Raw genomic sequence first — 14,988 nt, forward strand, 5'->3', positions numbered from 1 at the left:
TAATGATAGTCCAAAAACTGAAAAGATTGTAGCCAACCATAGTTTCCATTCAGAAGTAAAAAGAAAATGTCGTGTTCTCGGAGTCGTCAGAAAAAAACGGAGAAAGCAAGGATCCAAACAGTTCAAAAGACCAATTTTCAACTGCAGCCATGTTTAGCTAAATTATCGATAAGCGCTAGCTATAACATGGATACAGCTAGCAAATGCTAGCATATAGGTTAGCTAGCTCAAATAAACCAAACCACCATACAGTCCAGGTGATGTAGCATCCTTGAACAAAACATAACAAATGGAGAGGTGAGGATAGTAGTCTAGCCCCTGCTTCATCTGCAATTACTCCTAATCAGCCTCCGTCTCCAACTGAACATCTTGGGTTAGATTATTCGTAGTGGCGGTCGCAATGTCCGGCAGGGAATTGACAAAATCCTCAGCGTCGTTAGGAGAGAGGAACGACTCCGTTTGTCCACCTGTTTTGACTTTTAAAGTGGCAGGGTAGCGTAGGGAAAAGTCAATTCCTTTAGCTCTAGCTATATCCATGGCTTTAGAGAATGCCTGACGTCTCTTGAGGGTGTAGGCGCTGTAATCAGGGGAAAAGCGAATCTTCCGTCCGTTCACTGTAGCAGGTGACTTCCTCGCTGCCCTCAGGATGCGTTGATGGGTGGTAAAGCGGAGAACATTAAAAATCATGGTGCGGGGACCGGCTCTTTTGTTATCGTCACTGTATATCCGATGTGCTCTCATGATTTCCTCATGCATATCTCCCAAACTGGGGAACCACTCTGGTAGGGAATTTTCCAAAAATTGCACTGCATTCGATCCCTCCAGTCCTTCAGCTAAGCCGATGACACGGAGGTTGCATCTCCTGTTGCGGTCCTCCATGTCTGCTAGCTTGAGTTGCATCTGCTCAAGCATGGACTCATGGTTGCTTAGCATAGCACCATTTTGTCTAACATCGGAGCTAATATTCCCCATTTCTGCCTTCACCTTTCCAATACTTCCTTTCAAAGTTGTCAAATCTCCCTGTATAGCAGACAATTTCTCTTCCGTATCTTTCCCAATTTGTTCGAGTTGGTCAAAACGTGCTTCAAGAAAACCACGTTGCTTTTCTAGGACGTGGTCCGTGATAGCTTCCACATCTGCACGTGTGTTCTTTTTTGTAGAAGAAGCTGTTGCTTTCTTGCTTGCTTCAGACATCGTATCAGAGACAAAATATAAATTCAGCTATGCTTAAAATAAATGTTTCGATACCGATAACTTGTATAAAAACGAATTTAACAAGCCAGGGTTGAGAAGAGAACAATTATGCTGCCATCTTGTCCAACCGATCACGTGACTCCCCCTCTGAATGTCTTATTTTTTGTGTATTCCCAGTTGTCTGCATCGTCTTTGAATTTTGGCCAAGGCTTGTTTCTGAGGGTCTGAGGAATCATTTAACACAATCCTAAGAAAAAACAATAGGCTCGTGCTACGGCCCCTTTTCCCTTGTGTCACTGGCCTCCCCCATCAGATCGCCAACAGCCCAAACAGAGGAGTTCACCGATAGAATCTGTTTGTTGATTTTTCATACACTGGAGAGATGTTAAATTCCTAGTGCTATAGGTAGGGGATTTCACACAGTTGGCCAATTACCATCAAAACCAAAATCACTAACAAATCACTATCAAAAACATCACCAACAGAACACCCTTCAAGAGCATTTCACTGGGGTTATCGAGCAGGCACCTACCTTCATAAGTGTTTCATTGAATTAAACCCACGAAATCTCCAGAAGGCTCAACAATAGTATCTGGCGTCCCAGACCAACCCCTTCAAAGTCAAAGTCAAAGTCAAAGTCTGCTTTATTGTCAATTTCTTCACATGCCAAGACATACAAAGAGATCGAAATTACGTTTCTCACTATCCCACGGTGAAGACAAGACATATTTTACCAATTAAGTCCGCAGACAAACATAACATTCAAGTAAACAATAAAAAGTAAATAAGAAGGCACATACAATGAAGAAATAAGAGCAGCAAAATTGGGTTGAAATTGTGCAATTGTGCATAGACAGTCAATGTAATAGTGCAAAGTCAGGCCAATAAATGGCTGAGGTAGTTCTGTTTGACCTAAGTAAGCAAGTGGCATAGTGGTGCAAGTTATGTAAGAGCAGCAGAAGTGTTGTGTTTTCAGGACAACAGGACAACAACAACAAGTTACAAAGTGTGCAAAGTGTGCAAGTGTACAAGTGGACTAGTGCAAGTGGAGTAGTGCAAGGCAGCCATTGTGGGTCCAAAGTCCAGGATGTTATGTAGCTGAGGGTGGATGGGGGAGAGAGCTGTATGAAGCTGTTGGTGAGTCTGGTGGTGCGGGAGCGCAGGCTTTTGTACCTCTTCTCAGAGGGCAGTAGATCAAACAAATTGGGGTGACTTGCATCACTCACAATTGTGGTCGCCTTGCGGGTGAGGTGGGTGGTGTAAATGTCTTTCAGGGAGGGGAGTGAAGCACCAATAATCCTTCCAGCTGTGTTCACTATGCGCTGCAGGGCTTTCCTGCTGTATTCAGTGCAGCTTCCGCCCCACACAGCAATACAGCTGGAGAGGATGCTCTCAATGATGCCTCGGTAGAATGTGGTCATGATGGCTGGTGAAGCACTTGCTCGCCTGAGTTTTCGCAGGAAGTAGACGCTGCGCTGCGCGGCGCTGAGCTTTCTTCGCCAGTGATGCAGTGTTGGTGGTCCAGGAGAGGTCCACTGATGTGCAGCATCGACGGTGCTGCTCACTCTCTCCACCACAGCACCGTCGATGGTCAGTCGCAGGTGTTGGGTGTGACCTCTCCGGAAGTCAACAACAATCTCCTTGGTCTTGCTGACGTTCAGCAGGAGTTTGTAGTCCCTGCACCACGTGGTCACCTCCTACCTGTATTGAGTCTCGTCGCCCTTGGTGATGAGACCCACCAGAGTTGTGTCGTCAGCAAATTTCACTATGTGATTGTTGCTGTAGGTTGCAGTGCAGTCATGCGTCAGCAGGGTGAAGAGCAGCGGACTGAGCACGCAGCCTTGGGGGGCCCCCGTGCTCAGTGTGATGCTGCTTGAAATATTGTTGCCAACACGTACTACTTGAGGCCTCTGACAGAGGAAGTCCAGTAGCCAGTTGCAGAGGTAGGTACTGAGTCCCAGTTTGTCAAGTTTGCTTGTTGTGGTATTATGGTGAACTGAAGTCTATAAACAGCAATCTCACATATGAGTCTTTTTTCCAGGTGGGTGAGGGCTGGGTGGAGGGCAGAGCAGATTGCATCCTCTGTGGACCGTTTGGCTCGGTATGCAAACTGGAAGGGGTCCAGGGAGAGAGGAGAATGGATTTGATGTGTGACATGACAAGCCGCTCAAAGCACTTCATGATGATGGGTGTCAGTGCCACAGGGCGGTAGTCATTGAAGCAGGATGGGAAACATGATGAGACGATGGCTTGCTTCAGGGAAGTGTTAAAGATGTCTGTGAAGACATCCTTAAGCTCCTCTGCGCAGTCCTTCAGCGCACGACCTGGGATGTTGTCTGGGCCTGTTGCCTTACGGGTGTTGATAGCAGCAAGTGTCCTCTTCACGCTGTCGGCAGAGAGGCACAGGGGCTGCTCGTGTAGAGGGGGAGGGGTCTTCTGTGGGCAAGTGCTGTTTTGTGCTTCAAAGCGAGCAAAGAAGCGGTTCAGATTGTTGAGCAGAGGGATTTTGCTCTCACAGCTCTGTGGCGCGGGCTTGTAGTCCGTGAGGGCCTGAATGCCCTGCCATAGGCTTTGTGCGTTCCTGCTGTCTTTGAAGTGGGTGGTTATCGTGAGTGTATTCCTTTTTTGCTTCCTTGATGCCATGGGACAGGTTGGCTCTCGCTGTTCTCATGCCAGCTTCATCCCCTGCTCTGTAGGCTTTGTCTCTGGCCCTCAGCAGCCTGAGGACATCCCCTGTGAGCCATGGCTTCCAGTTAGCCCGAGTGATGATGTCTTTTGTGTAGGTCACATCATCAATGCACTTGGTGATGTAAGAGGTTACAGTGTCTGTATACTCCTCTATGTCTGTCTGGTTGTTGTAAGTGGCTGCCTGCTTAAACATTTCCCAGTCTGTTGTGTCAAAGCAGTCTTGAAGAGCATCGGAGGCTCCCTCAGGCCACACTTTTACCTGCTTACGAACCGGTTTGTTTGCTTTTACTCTTTGTCTGTATGCGGGCATTAGCATAACAGTGATATGGTCAGAAAGTCCAATGTGGGGGAGGGGGTGGCTTTGTATGCTCCTTTATGTAGTGTAGACCAGGTCCAGGATGTTGTCTCCTCTTGTTAGAAAATCAACATGCTGGTGTAGCTTTGGAAGAACAGACTCATGATGGGTTCTCTGCCAACAAATACCGCCAAATTATTTGATCCTTTTCATTGCTGTGGATGTTTATTATCCGATCAGCAACGTAACCAGACAAACCGCAATCCCTTAAAGCGGGCATCGACAAATACCAACAAACCCTTCTTTGCTGTGGCCGTTGAATGAATTTAGACTTATTCCCTTCAGATGGTACTGACCAACCCCTCTCAAGGACTCAAGGACCAACCCCAAATTGTTATTAACATGTTAATATCAGATATTCTATATGAACATAGTAGAATTAACCTAACAATGTTTTTGAATCATTCTATACAAGGTCAATATAAAGAAAGAAATTTACTAAGACCACTGACCAAATGGAACACAGTGCCCACTTATCACGTCAGGCTCTCTCAACATCTGCACCTCATGATGTCTGTACCTCAGAGGTGGAAATTAACTGAAACCTGCAATTCATAAGTGAAACCTTCCTTGTTCACGAGTTATGTAAATGGCATGACATATCCTAATGAAGAACTCAGCTCCACTTCATGACGGCATAAAATTAGCTATCTAGCAAGTTGTATCAGGTTAAGCAAATAGCTATACTCACACATTCAATTTCTAGTGATGCACCGATATATCGGCCGATATGGGCCTTTTTTGCTGCCATCGGCCATCTGCGAAACGGCCGATATTAGTGGCCGATATTTTAAAATATGCTGGCCACGACTGAATCGCTGATAAGTGTCGCCAACCTATTCTAAGAGTGCAGATCTGAAAACTTTCCATAGGGCGTAGCAGAGGGATATGCAAGATTATTATTAATATATTGTTATTTTCTTCTCTCTCCGGGGCCTACATTTCACTGCGGGATTGAGGGTATTGTGCATAATAACACACACACACACACACACACAGAGACAACCACTTTGCGCTTACGGCTACACAACCATGACAAACTTTTACATCTGGAGAGAGCTCCTTGCTAAATGTCCCGCTGGCTCAGGTCACGTCTGTCAGTAGTGCTCACTAAAATCATTAATGAACATTGCAAGACACTTATCTCTTCTATGATCCCAGAAAGATTTTCTTCGACTTGTTAGTTTTTTGAACATTTATTTTATCTAATGACATAGAAAACATAATGAATTGCATCCACATATCCTTATGCATTATGCGCAACTTTTATTCACTAGCCTAAAACCACGAGACTGAAGGCTAATTACTCTCACATATTTCTTAAAGTGACAGGCACTCAATTACACCTACACATCACCAATGTGTACTCAATTAGACCAACACACCACATTAAAGATATGCCTAAATGTAATAGTTTAAAAATCAATATGAAGTATTCAAATGACTATATATGTTTAGCTACTAGTAATTATGCAGATTATAAAATACTATACATTATTAACTAAATACACTTTATATGAATTTAAGTATAGTATATAAGTATACATACTCTTTTGATCCCTTGAGGGAAATATAGTCTCTGCATTTATCCCAATCCGTGAATTAGTGAGACACACTCAGCACACAGTGAGGTGAAGCACACACTAATCCCGGCGCAGTGAGCTGCCTGCAACAACAGCGGCGCTCGGGGAGCAGTGAGGGGTTAGGTGCCTTGCTCAAGGGCACTTCAGCCGCTTTCTACTGGTCGGGGTTCGAACCGGCAACCCTCCAGTCACAAGTCCGAAGCGCTAACCAGTAGGCCACGGCTGCCCCACAACATTTCAAAATATATGAAATAGAAACATATGAAACAAGCCATCATTTTCCGTGTGTGTTTGTGTGTGTGTGTGTAGAGAGTCAAGCAGAATCTAGGATGGCCACTGCTGTGAATGATCACACTACAGTATATTCAATATTACTATTAGATGACACCCCCCCCCACACACAAATTGTGTAAATGAAGAACCTAAGGGGGGAATTCCCCCCATTTTGAAAAATAAATTTTAAGCCCTGCTCTCTCTTCTAATTTTCTTGTTGAAAAAAATTGAAATGTATTTTGAATACTTTTTTGCCAGCAAAGGTGTATCAAAAAAATATTGGTATCGGTATCGTTATCGGCCAAAGTGAAATTTTAAATATCGGTATTGACCCAGAATTTCAATGTTGGTGCATCACTATCATTTTCTTCAGGTGAACAGTGAAGCAAACCAATACGAACAGCCTCAATTGGTAATGTCTGGCTATTTAATGTACTGTATGATGTGTTGCAAACATTGGAGACCCCAAGCGCTCAAACTGATGAATGACTTGTGAGGCCCGATGTGTCAGAGTGCTCGTTGATCCTGTGATCCCTACAGGTGTTACCAATTGAGGCAGCTTGCCTTAACACTACTAAATGGTTAGGGATCATACACTGATGAAGGCCGCAAGGCTGAAATGTTTGTTACCCCTGAAAAAAGAACTTATTTGTATTTTTAAAATATTCAATATTAAATTTCTAGACTGAGTGTGAAATTGATTTCATTGAGCGCGTCAAAATGGATAAATGAAGTGCATGCAGAAGTTGCGGTAGGTAAAGGCGGAATGTCAATTGTGCAGAAATGTGCTGTGCCCAAGATTCAGGTAACCTATGTCAGCAACAGTTTGAACTTCAGTAAGGAGAGGTAAGCACACATAGGCTATTACATGGCAGAGGGACAGTAATCAGAAGGAGAATGTATAGCGTGGCAAACGTAGCTTCATAATTAACAGGCTCAAAGAGCCTGGTTTGGGTAACATGTCATGCTGCTGATGACAAAGACAATTGCTGTGTCCACTCCATCATTCAAATAGCACAGCATACGCAACTTTTTATCATTTTTTTATTGCTAACATTACTCCCTAACATGGTCACATTTCCAGCTGAAACCTCCACATTAACATGATGTTTTTTTTTTTTTTTAATACATAGCTTTTGGCAAGAACCACTGTATCATTGACTATCATATAACATAATATTCAAATTATTTGACTAAGGGTTGAAAATAATAGGTGAATAATGGGTGAAAATACAATATTTCAAGTCATCTTCATGCAACTGAAAGATTTACATAAAAGGCAACTGAAAGATTTACATAAAACACTGAGAGACATCAATGTGAAATGAGTTCATGGACCTCTGTAGGCATTGTAGTAGCCTACTTTACTGTAGGTTCTACTAACAGAGCCTCCTCTTTAACAAGTGCTTGTATTTATTGAATATGGAGATTGTGTACTCCAGCCACCTCGGACCATCAATGAGTCAGACAGAGCAAGTTAGTACAGTCTTGTTCACTTACTGTACACTGCTCCACGGCACTGGGCCGATTTTTTGTCCCAGTCCAGCCCTGCCTAAGATAAGATGTTTTCCAAGATCCAAGTTGTCAAAAACATCCCTAATATTAAAAACCATAATTGCCAAGCTGGCATATTTTTAAAAAATCTATTGTTCATCTTTGTGAAATCACTGTCAGGCAGGTTCTTGTTGTTCAAGTAAATGAATTTAAGGAATCAAATGAACCTTTAGTGTATTTTAAAGAAATTCTTAAATAACAGTATTTCTTAGTTAACACAACGTTTACGTGGTTGTAACTGGCCTTGATAACCATATCAGCATAATTTCTTTACTGGAAATCAAAATGTGCCATCAGGAAATCATCATAAATATAATTCCTTGACCCATTTGTAGCGAAAAGTGTTTGGGACTGGAATCAAGTTTAAAGGTGCTCTTTTTTTGCAGTGTAATATATTAAGTAAGGGATAATGGACGACACGGTGGTCTGTTCACAGAAGTTAATGCACGGTCCCGTTTAAACCTCGTAGTGCATTAACTTCTGTGAACAGACCACCGTGGAGTCCATTATCCCGCTTATTCCACTGTTGCCACTTGCGTTGTGTTCATTTCCTGTTACAATTTAAACGTTTTAATCGCTAAAACTGTCTTGTTTGTAGAACTAATTTCTTCCGACACATATCAACTAATTTCTCAACTCACAGGACAAACTGCCGTTACTAGTTCTAAATGGATGGTTGCTACGGCCAAAGGCCAGTCGTTAGTTCTATCTCTCCCGTTGTCAAGCGGGCGTATCCCAAGATTCTGATGAACTTTAGCTTTGAAACATCGCTATTTTACTTAGCCTGCTGTCATCCATCTAGCTAAAAGCCACCTCCGTCATATGCTACAATGTTGCAATGTTCTGAACGTCTGCATTTTACAGCTCGGATGCAACGTGACAGTTCATTTAAACTTCACAATGAGTTTGGCGAATTAATATACAAGTGTGATACGGCCAAAAAATGGATCTACTTCATAGGTGTGCAGATAACATACGGTTAATGGTCGTTCTAAATTACGTAGGACAATGGGAAATTCAACCAAGCAGTGGAATAATAAGCTTAACCAACTTTATTGCAAGCGGTTCCGGCGCTGACAAGAGTGGCAGCATGTCAAGGTAGCTCCGTGTTTTTTTCTTGAATTTCCCCTTGGGGATCAATAAAGTATCTATCTATCTATCTATTGTAAGGGTACTATGGGGAGTGGTTCATATTGGGATAGGCAGAAGCACAGTTTAATAACAATTAGTTAAATAATAATAAGTCATTAACTTTTCTATTAACATATAGTTTGTAAATAAACATTTAACATTTAAATGATGTAAGAAATAACTGTTAATTAGTGCCAACAAGACATTTAGTTAACTATTAACACATATTAATACAATATTAGTTAATAGATTTGCTAAAACATTAACATACAGATTTTATGCAAACAACTAATATTTAATTAATGATGAAAAAACTATTAACTTGTGCAAAATAGATATGTTAGTAACAATTTACAAATATTAACAAAGGGTTAGGTAATTACTAGTTTGCTATTTATTATGGCACCTTATTATGGAGTGTTACCAGACTCGGTACTCACTTATGGCAATTTGAGTTAATGATAGTTCTATTATGTCTTTTGTTTCCAAACTGCATGGGCCGGATCCTCCATCCAGTCACTTACTGAAATACTGGACCATCAACTGTCTACTCTTGATTATGGGATCTATCTGGAAATGTGAAACACTGCAAGCACATAACATTCTTCCATCTTCATCTTGTTGCCTCTGCTGGGTAAGTACTTGGAAGACAGTGCTGAGCATTCACACTTGATAGCTGAATTCTACTTTTCTCTTTTTTCTCTCATTTTCTATTTGTATTTCATCCATTCTTTGGCAGATTTAATGGCACTTAGCTGTAGTGTTTCAACCTATGCTCCAGTCTTTGTATTTTTGCTCGTATACTGCTGTTTTCTTTTTTTTATTTTCCAGACTTTGAGAGTGTGGTTGTTCTCTTTTTTGAGCGACTGTCCCGGAAAATTCCCTTGACACAAATTGTCCCAGTTTTCATCCGGTGAAAATGCACTTATATTTAACATTTCATAGTTTCAAATAAAATCTCATTTGTTTCTCTTCTGCTGCTATTCTTTTTTCTTCTTGGTTATGTTTATACATCAAATCCTGTGTCTGTGACTAGACAAAGTAGTAGTAGCAGAGATATGAAAGCTTACCTTATTACCTACCAACTGCCGCACAACTACATCCATGGCCCCAGACCCCAACGTGTAATTTATAATTACGTTTAGCCATGTTTTTTTTTTGCTAAAGGGTGTATGCTTTTGGACATATGATTAGAGTTTATAGTAGATTGTAAATAGATATTTTAGGTCAGTTTCCCATACATTGTATAAGAGTCATCCTGGATGTGAAGAGAACCTCGATAAAGTAGTATGTTTTCACGTTAGTGAGTCTATCAGAAGAAATATAGGTGAGGCAAAGAGGTAAGAGGCAATAGGAAATCTTACAACATTGTATCTTTATTTTATCCCCATATTTTCTATACTCAAATGCATTTTTAATATTGCTTATATTCACCAATGAACTTGAAATAAACTAAAAAATATTACACATCAGTGTTTCCTCTACGTTGATTTTAGCATGGCGGCCCGCCACAGCAAAATTAATACCATCACGGACTATCCCCGCCTGCTGGCTGCCGCTCACATTGCAATTTAACAATGAGTAAAACTAGTCAGAGGTTATTATGGCTCGTCCCGTTTCACTTCACATATTATATATTGTATTCACTGCAAAAACTGCTTTTTTTAATCTTAATATAAGATTAATAACACTTGGTTAGATTTCATTTTTTGCAGTGTTGATGTAGCCTATTTAAAACATTAACTTTCTTCCCAGTGTTTCCTCTTCATTTTGTAGCGGTGGCCATGCTTCAGAATTAGGGCAGACGCACAATATTGTCCGGACACATAGTAGGCTAAATCCGCTGGCTGCAGAGAATTACCTGTCCAGTTTTATTTCATAAATGTGGATGGTCTGCCCCCACTGCTAAAAAAATCTAGAGGAAAAACTACATTTTTTCCACTGTAATGGGTAATAGTGACTCTTTACCAGGGTTCCCACTCAAAGTCAAATGTAAAATTTCATGACTTTTCCCTGATAAAAATCCTGAATTTCCTTGACCAATTGGGAAACTAACATCCCATCTCCTGAACTGCAGTCACTAAGAAACAGACCAGTGCACTGCAAGCAGCAAGGAAGTACTTTTGTCCCTGTTGGCCTTCTAACAGTAGCCTGACCAGCGAGACAATTTGCCTAGGATGTTTACCTAGCAAAGCTGTGTCATGGCAGGGAAACCAATGCCAGTGTCGATAACTGGAATAACTGAGGTTTAAGAAGGCTGTGTGTTTATGGTAACAGCGTAGCCTAATAAGTCCGACGATTTTCGTCAGAAAGTTTAGCAACCATATTTGCATTGTTAGCGATAAGAATGTTAAAATCATAAAGCAATTAGGATCTAACACGAGACCAGGGTGAAAAAAGAGAAAACCTTCAAAAGCTGTGGAACTTGTCTCTTTCTGTTGATAAGACCGAGCGGCAGCGGAACAAGTGGCAACAATGTGGCCTAACTTACTTTCCAATGTTTACGAGAGTTACTACATTAATGGAAACCCCCAAGACTTTTGGTGATCCTGTCTTGTTTTGTTTTCCCTGTCTACAGGGGGCCTGTACTACGAAGCAGGGTTTCTGGCTTATCTGGGTAACTTCGAGAGTAACTTGATCACGTGTGGCGTAACTTCCCGATTAACCCGTACTATGAAAGGTGGATAGGTTTTAACCGAGGTATGCTGCCATGGCAATTTACGCTGCATCTCAAACCTGCTCCGACCAGGTTATGTTCTTGGTTAACCCGAGGTTTCCGTTAACCACACCCTTTATAAGTACCACCCCTCCACTAACAATTTCTCCCGAGACATATGTCGGCGTACCTGGATGATCCACGACATTGGAGCGCAAATCGTGAGGGACTCTCTTCGCAGGGCGAGGGGTTTTAGAGACCGCCAGAAAATATATATAGCCTACCCGGACGATATTCTCTATGAAGATATAGATTGTCAGCCAAGGGAATTCGTTATCTTTGTCAGATGATCTAGGAAGACGTCTCATAGCAATGCCCGTACGTGGACATTCATGTATTCAATCGGTGATGCAAGAATACTGTATGTCCTAAAATAAATCGGACATAGGCCTACAGTATGCTGAACATCTGAGCAAGAATAGCCTAAAATAAATCGGACATAGCCTACAGTAGGCCTAATAAATAAAAATCACCATTTTAACAAACTTGTTGAATTGAATGTCATATTACTGTACCCTGCACATAAAGGCTACACATTTCCACAGCACCAGAATCCGACCGAATGCCTCCCTCAACCCCCTCCATAATTGGCCTTCCACTATTATTTGCGATGGCCAACTCCTCTGCTACTGTAAAACACTCTGGTGCCTTACAGTAGTGTTCAAAGACACCTTTTTCTTGTTAGCTGTAAAACAGAGGCCAAGTGAAGGCTATAAGCATAGGCCTACATGTTTTCATAATTAAGAAATATTAATGCAAGCTATGACTATATAAACCACTATTCTGAATAATGTGTTTGTGTTTCATTTTCACCTGCTGCCATGTGCGTTTGGCAATGGTGTTGCATCTGAAATGTTCACAGGATTAGGCATACACTAAATCAGTCAATGGGGCTACTTAAACATTCAATTATCCTTATTACTGTAATCTATATGCCCACTTCTAAATTGTGTTGCATCTGTAGGCATTTCTATGAACTCAAAATAAATAAGCAATTTAATTATTTAAACTCATTAAATACATTCCGCAAGCTATTAATCCTCCGTATTTAAAAAACATGTGGACATAAAACTTTACTTTTAGGCATTTAGGCTACCCGATCTGCAATACGTTGCCAACAGCCTTGCCTTGCTTTGTTCACTGCCGACGTATTTGATTTTTGTCGTAGAGTGGGTTTTAATTCCTCATAACTTGTCATAATAATTGTGCATTCCTCATCCGTAAAATAAGGTGAATGCGTCATCACTGAAAGTGGTGATTTGCGCTGCAACCCGCCCCTTTTATGTGAACGCGCACAAACTCCAATGAGGTTAACCCCGGCTCAACAAATCAACTTCATAATCAGCGTCGTAGTACCGATTAACACCACTAAAGATAACCAGGTTTTGTCAACCCTGGTTTAACAAAGTAACCCTGGGTTACATCTGGGTAGGTTAAGCTCCCTTCGTAGTACAGGCCCCAGGGTGTCCGCGGGGTTGTAAAAGGTATTAAAAGGTAGTAAATGAAATTAGCCAAATTTAAGGCTATTTAAAAGTATTAAAAGGTAATAAGCGTCATCTGATGAGGTATTACATTTTCGAACCACTAACTATGAGGTTTTCCATTTGTGTTAAGTGCAGGCCTATCTCCTAAAATTCGTGTGAATTTATTTATATTATATTAATTATATGTGCGAGCAGGACTTGAGCGATATGTCAGTGTGCGTTCGCGGTAAAAACTTTTAGCGCCCCCTCAAGTTTCTGCCAATCTTGTTGCCAAAAGTTTGCTACCATTGACGAAGTCATCGGAAAATGTAATTTGGTTAGAGGCAGGGGCGGAGTGGCAATCGGGACGATTGGGAGTTTTCCCGGTGGGCCGGTCGATGAGTCTGCGTGATGCGGGCCGGCCCATAGAGTTATTACAGCGGCCCCAAGTCGTCCGCGGCCATCGACTTGGCTAATGCACAAAGAATTCCGCGAAAATCTCCGAGATTCACACTATCAATTGAAATAAGTCCAACCAGTATTTATACCACTTGCTCATTGTCTATATGTCATTCATGGTTACCCTGCACACTCATCTCTCCCATGCTGATTTTTGTGTAGGCTAGCCTTAGTTTTTTATCTTAATTCATTTTTGTCTGATTTAGGCCTAGGCGTTACGGAACTTTCATCACAAATAAAAAATGACAATTTAATTTGTTTGTTTGTACTTAAATTAACGTAAGCCTAAACTAGAATGGAGCAAAGCCTCCTGGGAATGGGGAATGTGTTTCTGGTTTATCCAATGAACCGATTGCAGGTCAAGTCTATTTACAGAAATGTAGGGGGATAAATGAGCGGCTATTTGGAAGAAAGTCCAGTAAACCTTATCTGATTTTCATTTGTCATTTTGTCTTGATTGAGATAGAATGATAGTGAAAGAAAGAGTGTAGTGCTGGAGAAGTGGTGTGTGTGCTCTTCCTACACATAACAATGAAATCACTTTTTATCTTGGGTTAGGATTAATTAACAAATAATTGTGTATAGGCCAGTGTTTTTATTGAAGCAAAAAATGAACAAAGTATCTAGTAACTGTAATAATAGATACTTGATTTGAATTGTAAGCATTGCTACACTTTCTTACTCAGAAAGTTAAGTAACAAAATTACAGTAATCCATTACTTTATAATTAGTTACCACCAACACTGAATTTTGAAAGGTTGCCACCAGTTGCAACTCGAAGTCGTGTTGGTATTAAAACATATTGTGAAGGATTTAAAAAAGGTATTAAAAGGTATTAAATTCAACTTAAGAATTTCTGTATATACCCTGGTCTAGTGTTTTTTCCATCATGTCTGTTCCTCTTGTGTCTTCCTGTTTGCTTTGTTTACTTCCTGTGTCCTGTTCCATGTGCTCCTTTGTTTACCCTGGCCATGTGCTCCTGTTTGTTATTCTTGTCTCCGCCCCTCACCTGTCGCTAATCATTAGTCCTGTTACTCCCTTGTTAAGTTCACCTGTACCTGATTATTAAGTGTGCTTGCGAAGGCACCCATTGTGTTTGTACGTTTTCTTATTATTACGCATCATCTTTCTTCTGCCATGGAAGTCTATGGCAGCCCATAGAACCGTCTGGTGAAAAGTTGTGAAATTTGGCACACTAATTAGGCTGAGTCCCATGATTAATTTCACCAAGTTTCATGTTAGCACCTCGAGCGCTCTAGCGCCACCAACAGGCCAAAGTTGGACGTGCGTTCACGCACGTAACTTTTGACCCTTATGCCCGATTGTCAAAAATGAGGTATCGTTGGAATCCTTGGACCAAGCCGAGTTCAACGCACTCTATGACGTCAATTTCCGCCATGATGGATTTTCCGCCATTTTGGATTTTGTCAAAAACCTTTAAAAAGTTTCACGCCTCATATAGTTTGTCCGATTTTCACGAAACTTAGCACATAACATCTTCAGACCAAGCCGCACAAAAGTTATCGATTTTCATCTTCGGAACTAAAACCGTTTTCCCGTAACAGCCAAACG

The 14,988-nt window shown here is 41.2% G+C and overlaps 1 protein-coding gene across 7 annotated transcripts in view; it reads left to right on the forward strand.

Annotated features, from left to right (window-relative positions):
* Positions 1 to 14,988, forward strand: part of hivep2a (HIVEP zinc finger 2a) — a 150,311-nt gene that overhangs the window by 81,352 nt on the left and 53,971 nt on the right. For 5 of the 7 annotated variants that reach the window (XM_076272193.1, XM_076272192.1, XM_076272194.1 and 2 more), the window contains one exon: positions 9,295 to 9,412. The exons of 1 other annotated variant lie outside the window; for it this stretch is intronic. The gene's annotated coding sequence lies outside the window, so the exon portion shown is untranslated. One more of the 7 variants, XM_076272198.1, reaches the window with a different exon arrangement.

The sequence above is a fragment of the Alosa pseudoharengus genome, unplaced genomic scaffold (genome assembly GCF_046254945.1).
Source record: "Alosa pseudoharengus isolate Yale_2024_CS ecotype anadromous, Long Island Sound unplaced genomic scaffold, YU_APseudo_1.1 YU_APseudo_1.1_scf_7, whole genome shotgun sequence".
In the NCBI taxonomy this organism is placed as follows: Eukaryota; Metazoa; Chordata; class Actinopteri; order Clupeiformes; family Clupeidae; genus Alosa; species Alosa pseudoharengus.